Genomic DNA, 9070 nt, shown 5'->3' with positions numbered 1-9070 from the left:
TTTGGTTTTTCATTGTTATTATTCAATTATTTTTATTGTAAAACATGTTTTACAATCACAGATTAATAATTATTAATAAGTCAATATATATAAATTTAAAAAAAGGAGATGATCTGGACCCAATGAAAATAAGTATCACTTATATTGTTGAAAAGCTCTCAATGAGGGCTTATTACTGCAGTTAAAAAAAAATCCAAAATCCAACTTTTTGTGGATTTTGGGCTTTTTTGGTCCAGTCGATTGCATTCAAAACGAGAGGTGCACAACTAGATGTTACAACTGTCCTAAATCCAAAATTTCCTACATCCTACGGCTAATCGTTATTGAGTTATGCGAGATACATACGTACGTACAGACGTCACGACGAAACCCCTGAATCCATTTTCAGGGATGGTTAAAATGGATATTTCCGGTGAAATATGAAAACCAAAATTTTTTCTCCTATCGCAATACTTTCTTTACTTCGTACAAAAAAGTAAAATGTTTGATCATTGTAGCGGATAATAATTTCAAACACCGTAAAGTAATAATTGTGTAACTGTATGAAGATGCGCACTTGTTTCTTCTACCTCCTAGTATTCCTCGGTTTTGAAATAACGATGCCGTTTCCATACTTAATCATTCTGTAAGTAAATACGAGATACTAATTTCAATAGGTTTTCAACAAAAAAATTAGCAACTTCTTTGCAAACTAAAATTAGTCGGATGCTTAACTTAACTGACCGTTTCGTTTCCTTTATTCTTTATTAACACACGCGTGTGAAGTTTCTTACGATATGTTGGCTGATGGACTATCTCACCGGACCGGTCTAAGTAGTTAACTCTTCATCGCAAGTCACTTGTTTAACAGCCGATTTTGTTTAACGGCTAATCGTTTTTGAGTTATGCGAGATACATACGTACGTAGAGACGTCACGCCGAAACTAGTCAAAACGGATTCAGGGATGGTCAAAGTAGATAGTTCCGTTGTAATTTGAAAACCGAAATTTTTCGCGATCACAATACTTCCTGTAGCTTCGTACAAGAAAGTAAAAATGGGGCTAAGTGCTTCGACAAAACTGAGAAAATACGTTTAAATCGTTTATGTAGGCTATGTCAATTTTCGTTTAAAAATTCTTCTATATATGTTATACGGAAAAATCTTAGATAATACCACCGATTTGGTGGTAATTAATTGTTAATTAATTCACCCGTAAGCTTAAAGTTTGTCATAGGAATATGGATTAAAACATTTGTGTCGAATGAAAAATGCCGTGCCTGACCGGGATTCGAATTCAAGACTTTCGGGATGAAAGGTTGACACGCTGTCATTCCGCCGCGAAGTTCGGTGTCCACTAGAGAGGAACTTGCTGTGCAAAAACAAGTTAAATTTCATGGGAATCGGAATATTTGTTTAATAGTAAAACATTAAAAAACTTACGAAAAAATCGTTATACCTGAAATTGTAGATTTTTTTATCTTTTGCAAAAATTCTAGTCATTTAAAATCATTGTTGGATGTAACTGCATTAAGATTGACATTTTTTTATCGTTTTCGTTTATTAACAGTATTTTAGCTGAACTTATCGGTCTGATAATAGTCAAGACCAGCTGTCGAATTGTAAGTTCCTGTGTAATGTTATATCCTGTTATGAAAAACATAATTTTGGAATAAAAAAAAACGGGTGATGTCGGTCTATTACTAAAAAATTAGTTTGCCTCGCTGCTTTTTTTTTATGAAATAATATAAAGAAATAATTATCGTAGTCCGATAAATTTATATACGCAAATCGCTAAGTCTCTGATTCGGAGATGTGAAATATAACTAAAAATTAATAAATATTTACCCGTGTATATGCATTCGTTTAAATTTCGGCGAGTCCTCTGGCCTATATTATACCGGTACTCTTTTATATACGAGATATTGCGTGCGGATAGTGTTATTGCATTTCCTGGAGAGCCTCCATTACCGCTTCCAATTGACCGACTCGATTCTCAAGGGAAAGTAAAGTAATCTCCCGATCTTAACAGCCAGCGGAGCACTAGGCCAAGAAGGACCTCGTCCGACAACATCTGTTTGTGTACATCCATCTATCATGCTGCACATCTCATTTACGGATAGCGTTTCTTTACAGTTAAATTATTTGAATTACTCTTACTTTGTCGTCTTACATTCATGTTTATGGTATTACACAGAAGTCCTTTGTTATATCATTTTTCTCATTACATTTTTTTTTTTACGCTGTAATTACGTATCACGGATACAATAGTATATGGTATATGATGAATACTGTATAGCGTTTTTTGGATTCGACGTTTTTAATCCTTATGGTGTTGGAAATTATTAAACGCGTTTCTTTTCGATCAGAATGTAAACGTATTTTTTATTTTTTAAACAAATAATATTTGATTTTAAATTTCTTTTTTTTTCAAAGAAGTACTGTAGTCGCGAAAAATTTCGGTTATTAGATTTCCACTGAAATATCCCTTTTGATCATCCCTGAATCCATTTTGACAACTTTCAGCGTGACGTCTGTACGTATTTATCTCGCGTAACTCAAAAACGATTAGCCGTAGGATGTTGAAATTTTGGATTTAGGCTGTTGTAATATCTAATTGTGCATCTCCTCTTTTGATTGCAGTAAACTGAACCAAAAGTGTCCCAAAAAGCCCAAAATCCAAAAAAAACATTGACTTTGGACATTTTTTTAACTGCACTAATAAGCCCACATTGAGAACGGGTGGATGATATTGTGTATGCCTATAAAAGAAAAGTACAGTAAAATAGTTCTCAAATTTGACATTTATTAGAGAGCGTCCATTAATTTTTCACATATATATATGTACACCGCACACACAAGTGAATATAATGGGTGCAACCGTTAAATAATGATTCAAAATTACAATATGCTTAAGATAAATAAAAAATCTGATGTGGACTCTACATGACTTCCTTGTATGCCCATTGAATGTCATATACACATTTTTAAAAAAAAGAAAAGTACATAGAATTTTATTTCATTTATAACTTCTACTATTTTTTTTTCATTTTTACTGATTATTGAAGTATAATTTACTGTAAATTTCTTTTTTTGCAATCACAGATTAATAATTATTAATAAGTCAATATATTTAAATTAAAGAAAAAATTGAAAAAGGAGAAATGTGAAATTAAATTAAATTAAAAAAAAGGAGATGAAGTCCGATTCAACCGATATGCCTTCCCCTTGTAAGATCCAAATATTTCATTAATTAAAATTTTATTGGGCTATAACTATGGAACCAATGAAAACAAATACCACTTATGATATATCGTTGAAAAGCCCTCAATGAGGACTTATTACTGTAGGTAAGAAAAAGTAAATAATCTATTTATTTTTTATTTATTTTGGGCTTTGTTGAACACTTTTGGTCCATCCGATTGCAATCAAAAAGAGAGGTGCGCAATTAGATGTCTACGACATTCCTAAATCCAAAATTTCTACATCATACGGCAAATCTTGTTTTTGAGTTATACGAGATACATAGGTACGTACAGACGTCATGCCGAAACTAATTGAAAAATCAAAATGGATTCAGGGATGATCAAAATGCATATTTCAGTTGAAATCTGAAAACCGAAATTTTTCGCGATCACAATACTTCCTTTACTACGTACAAGGAAGTAAAAAGATTCACCACGGTAAAGATCATTAATCTACTGGGCAATAAATATACTTAATTTGTTGTCATTATTATTTATACCGCGTGTTATCATAACGGTTACATCAGTGGAATAATTGTCTTTTTCGTCTAAAAAAAAAAAACAGCAGTGTCGATTAGAACATTATTTTCTTGCAACATATAATTCTGTTTCTTTTTCTTTAAATACGTTTATGTTTTGGAATCCAAACTTCATGTGCCATTGTAAAAAATTTCTTTACTTACTATTCATTCGCGTCTGAACTTTTAAACGAAACGTTCATAGTGGTGGCTTTTTATACTTGTCCGTGTTAGTTATATAGTATTTAAATTCGCGTGGTACGGCGATAAGCCAAGAACGTAATGTTCATGATTTTGAAGTATTTTATTAGCGACGTATTTGCTGCTTGTTTGTGTAATTTTTTTATCGAATGATTTGTGTTTTCTAAATCCACGATATCATGTCTGTATATATGTTATTACTGCCGGATGCTATGTCACAAGAAGAATTATATAAACCGCAACCGATTTGCAGATTAATCTTTCTTATACTAGCTTATGTAGTCACTGAAATTCATTTTTTTTTTCTTTTAAGACCATAATGGATCACTTTAGTACATTTTTTTTTTTTGGCAAGTTCTTTCTTTTCTTGCTGATTTGTTGTTTTTCAGCTTTTCTTTTTTTCCAGTAATTTCTAAGGGTTTCAGATCTTCTTGCCCTTTCTTGTTCAGAGTACACCCGGCTTATTGTTTTCTTGGGTTTTGATAGGAATCTTGTTTCTTTATTTTTTAATTTCTCATAGTTTCCGGTTTTCGCTTTTAGGTTTTCACGGGTTATGTCTAATTCCTCCATGTCTTTCTGTACTTCGTATAACCAGTTCGGTCTGCTTTTCTTGTTCCAGAAAAGTTCGATTATCCGTCTGATAAGTCTGGTCTCTTCCGTTCTGAAAATATGTCCTAGAAAGGAAATTCTCTTCTTTCTAAATTTATTAGTTATCGGGATGATAGTTTTGTAAATCTCTTCGTTTGGAATAATTCTCCAAATCCGGTCTTTTTTAATGTTTTTCCCGATGCATCGTCGTAGAATCTGTCTTTCAATCTTTTCCAGTTTGTCGGTAAACCTTGTTTGGTACGGTCCAAATAAATTAAATTAAATTCATTTAATGATTATAATACACGTAAATTTCTATTTTTTTTCTATTTGGGATTTTGCTGCTGTGATCAGATCCTTGATTCTTTCACTTGAACCTTATTGAAGTTTTAATATATTTTTAGAGTAGTTATTGTGGCATTTTAATGCGCTCCAATAAAAAAATAAGAATGCTGATCGAAAAACTGTTTTGCGCGTGATTACATTTTTTTCAGGATTCTTTAACACAATTTTTATATCCAAAGTATTCTTATTTATTTAATGTAATGAATTTGAAGGTACGGAAGGTGACGAAAAACCGTATTTTAAAGATATGGTAGTAGCGTCACCGCCTCCTGTCAAGTTGTCATTCTTGACATAGGTGGCGGTAGCGAAGTCCCTCGATCTCAGTATATAAATTATATGAGGGTTATATTTTTTTCAAGGTCCGATCGCTCACGAAATTAAAACCACAGTGAAAATAAAAATTCTTTTATTTATAACAAGTACTTACTTACGTAGTTACGCTATTTCTCTACATAGTCGCCACTCCGATTGAGAGATTTGTCGGAGCGTGGTACCGACTTTCCAATACCCTCGTCATAGAACGGAGCCGCCTGTGTTTTCAGCCGTGTTTCTACGCCGGTCTGCAGCTCGACGTCTGTGTCAAAATGTTGTCCTCCTACCCGGTGTTTCATGTGAGCAAAGAGGTGAATATCGGAAGGAGCCAAGTCCGGGCTGTATGGTGGTTGATCATACACTTCCCGACGAAAACGCTGCAGGAGCTTCTTTGTTACAGCTGCAGTGTGCGGCCGAGCATTGTCATGGAGAAAGAAAATGCCTGACAACATTCCTCTCCGCTTATTCTGAATTGCCCTTCGTAGACGATGAAGAGTCACGCAGTAGTATGAAGCTGCAGTGATGGTCGTGCTACGTTCCATGAATTCCACCAAGAGAACTCCATTCCGGTCCCAGAACACAGTAGCCATAGGCTTTCTGTTGGAGAAGGTTCGCTTTAACTTCTTCGGTTTACTAGGAGAATGAGAATGCATCCACTTTGGATTGTTCTTTTGTTTCTTCAGTTTCGAAATGGACTCATGTCTCGTCCCCTGTGACAATTTTGTTCAAAAAATCTTCTTTTTCATTGTGGTAGCGCTGGAGAAACGTTAGGGAGGCGTCCATTCTCGTTGTTTTGTGATGGTGGGGCAGCATCTTGGGAACCCATCTCGCACACAGTTTGCGGTACTGAAGTCTCTCACTCGCAACGGTGTAGACAGCTGACCTTGAAATTTCAGGAAACGAATCGGTTAATACAGAAATTGTGAACCGACGATTTTCTCGAATCGCCTCATCCACTCGCTCAACGAAATCATCGGTTGACACTCGCTTCCTTCCCTGACCGCCTGCATCATGAACGTCTGTACTTCCTGCTTTAAAGTTCCTGCACCATTGTCGCACTTTGCTGTCGCTCATTGAAGTTTCACCGTACAGATTACTTAATCGTCGATGAATTACAGCCGCAGCCTCAGCTTAAAGAAATCGAATTACCGCACGCACTTCACACTTGGCAGGAGGTGCTATTGTTGTAGACACGTTTACGTGCTACCTGCGTGTTCAGAACTAAACGAATTGACGCGGCGTGATTGAAGGGCATATTGGAGACGCTGCTTTACACATATGCGCAAAGGTTCATTTGATTTTTGCGCGGGGTTTTATTTCGCGACCGATCGGACCTTGAGAAAAAAATAACCCTCGTACTATTTTAACAATGCAATAAATACTTTTTATAAGCCAAACTTTATAGGTGAGATTTGTATGTAAGACAAAATTATCAAAGATAGGAAGAACTATGCCGTAAGTAAACAGAATATATATACGATCAAACATAGAAGGTATGTATGTTTGCTCGAAAAGATTCTAAAATTTTGTATTCTAATACGCTGAAGTGCACATCGAAATTAAAGACATCGATTTGAACAGATGTTATAAGTAAGGAGTTTTTTTAAATGTGTAAAAATGTAAAAAAAGGAAAAATTTAGTTTGTATGTATTTTTTACTTGTTTATTAGTTAAATGAATGCCCTTTACATAAGGATTATATGTTTACGTCGGGTGAATGCCCGCGAGTTCAATTGCAGTCGTTTTCCATCACGCATGCTAACAGCGTACGATGCTGGGTCTGCTTCTGAAACGCCACTGACATGGAGGACTCACGTCAGGGAGAAACGGAAGCGACTTAACATTAAGTTCAGAGAGATGTACTGGTTGCTAGGCTGGGGGTCGCAATTATCATTATGGAACAAACAGTTGTTTTATACAACAATTACGAAAACGATTTGGACGTACGGGATCCAACCGTAAGTACTACAAGAGAGAGTAAGAATGACATCGTACCGCGATTTTAGAAAAAACTGTTGAGAAATATAACAAAGGCGCCCTGATTTACGAGAAACACAGACACATGATTATTTGGGAGTCCCGACCAGTGGCGGCCCGCGTATAGACACTGGGGAACTGCAGCACCCCCTGTTCCACTTGATATTATCGGGTAACATTTAATATGATGAGTCCTTTTTTCTGTAATTCTTTCTTTATACTTGTACAATGTAATCCTTAAGTTTAATGTCGGTAGTCATCCTCCAGTTTATGAAAAAGGTAGAAAAATCTTTGTATAAAACTGTGCGCTTCACAGTTCCAGGGGTGTGGTGTTTGGGTGTTGTGCGCATGAGCACATAGGAAGTTGCACGCGAGGCTGGTAAGGAGAGAGAGCACTGTCGTTCCCTCAGTGCCGAACCTGGCGTGCTGGTGGAACGTAGTTTTTTCACCCCGCGTGTCTACGGAACGTTCCTTGTTCGTTCCCTTTTCTAGTTTAGTCGGCGGAAGGAATATGAAAGCGGTTTAGTTGTTTTTTCATTAGTGATCAGAAGATGACGGAAAGCAAGGGATCTTTGATTGCTAAATCTGTCCAAAAATACGTTGAAAGAGCGAAAGAGAAGGTAAATAGTAAAAAACTAATTATGTATTTTTTCTGTGTACATAGAAATTTAAATTGAGCACCGTTGGATTACAATGTTATTAAGCAGACAATTTATTAAGTCATCGAATAATACTAAAAATATTATCCGTATTAACATTTCATTATTTATTCGGTTTTTAACACATTACGGCTTTTAAGCAGATTGTGCTTAAAAATCGTGAACCGTATTCTTGAATGTGATGAAGTGTAGAATTAGATTATTATCCTGCTTCCAGCTATTCTATTTGATTATCGCCTCTCGGCCTCTTGGCTAAGATCAAAGTGTAGTATTCTATTTGATTCATTATTTTTTCGGTTCTTTTATGTTATAGAAAACTTTTGCTCCAGAAAAAAATTTTCAGGAGCAACATCCCCACTAAATTTAGCTACGAGCAGCCACCGACCCCGACCGTTCAAGAGACACAACGGTTTAGTATCAAATATAAAATAAGGCTAGACAGCCATTTGAACCGGCTTGCGTTCCTCCTGGATAATAGTGAGGACGTTCGGTGTCATAAGCGGCTTATGAGGTTCTTCGAGATTGGGACATTATGTTTCGCCATTTAGTTCTATTTTTATAATTTTTTATTTTGTGTATTTTTTCTCGTGTGTTTTTGTTTGAGATTCTTTGTGCGACTGCTTTTGGTGTTTTCGTTTTATGAAGATACATATACAATATATGATGCGTTTATAATTCCTGAGAGATTTCAACGATTTCTTTTTGCATGTCATTTATTTATTGTTATAAAATTTACTTATAGTTCTGGGTAATTGGGACTGATTGTAAATATAAATAAATTTACTGACAAAAAATCTGATGGGGACACCACATTTCTTCCTTTTACGCCTATTAAATTACATATATACACTTTTTTCTGCACTTATTTAAACTTATTTCATTTGAAAGTGAGATACGACCCGCCAATTCTTTAATAAAGTGGATAGTTACACAACTGCTAAAATATTAGTTTTTATTAACATTAAATATTTATACGATTATTCATTTACCAATCTTACCTGAAATATTAGGATAGAGTAAAACTCCCTTTATTACTTTTTAAATTAAAGTAAATCTTACATCTATCTAATACTGTGTGTTTAAGTATGTTATCAACTAAATGAAAACATAAACGAATAATCAGATGTTTCATCAAATCTGATTTGGACACCACATGACTTACTTGTACGCCTATTAAATTACACGTACACATTTTTTTAAATGAAAAGTACATAAAATTTTATTTCATTAATAATTCCTGATTTTTTTT

General features: G+C 34.9%; 1 pseudogene; it reads left to right on the top strand.

The window, feature by feature from the left end:
- The first annotated feature begins 8053 nt into the window (after positions 1-8053).
- LOC142320674 (U2 spliceosomal RNA) lies at positions 8054-8193 on the top strand (annotated as a pseudogene).
- Positions 8194-9070: the final 877 nt, after the last annotated feature.

The sequence above is a fragment of the Lycorma delicatula genome, chromosome 2, assembly GCF_047948215.1.
Source record: "Lycorma delicatula isolate Av1 chromosome 2, ASM4794821v1, whole genome shotgun sequence".
Classification (NCBI taxonomy): Eukaryota; Metazoa; Arthropoda; class Insecta; order Hemiptera; family Fulgoridae; genus Lycorma; species Lycorma delicatula.
Note: the sequence above shows the minus strand (reverse complement) of the source record. Positions and strands in the feature narration are given on the sequence as shown.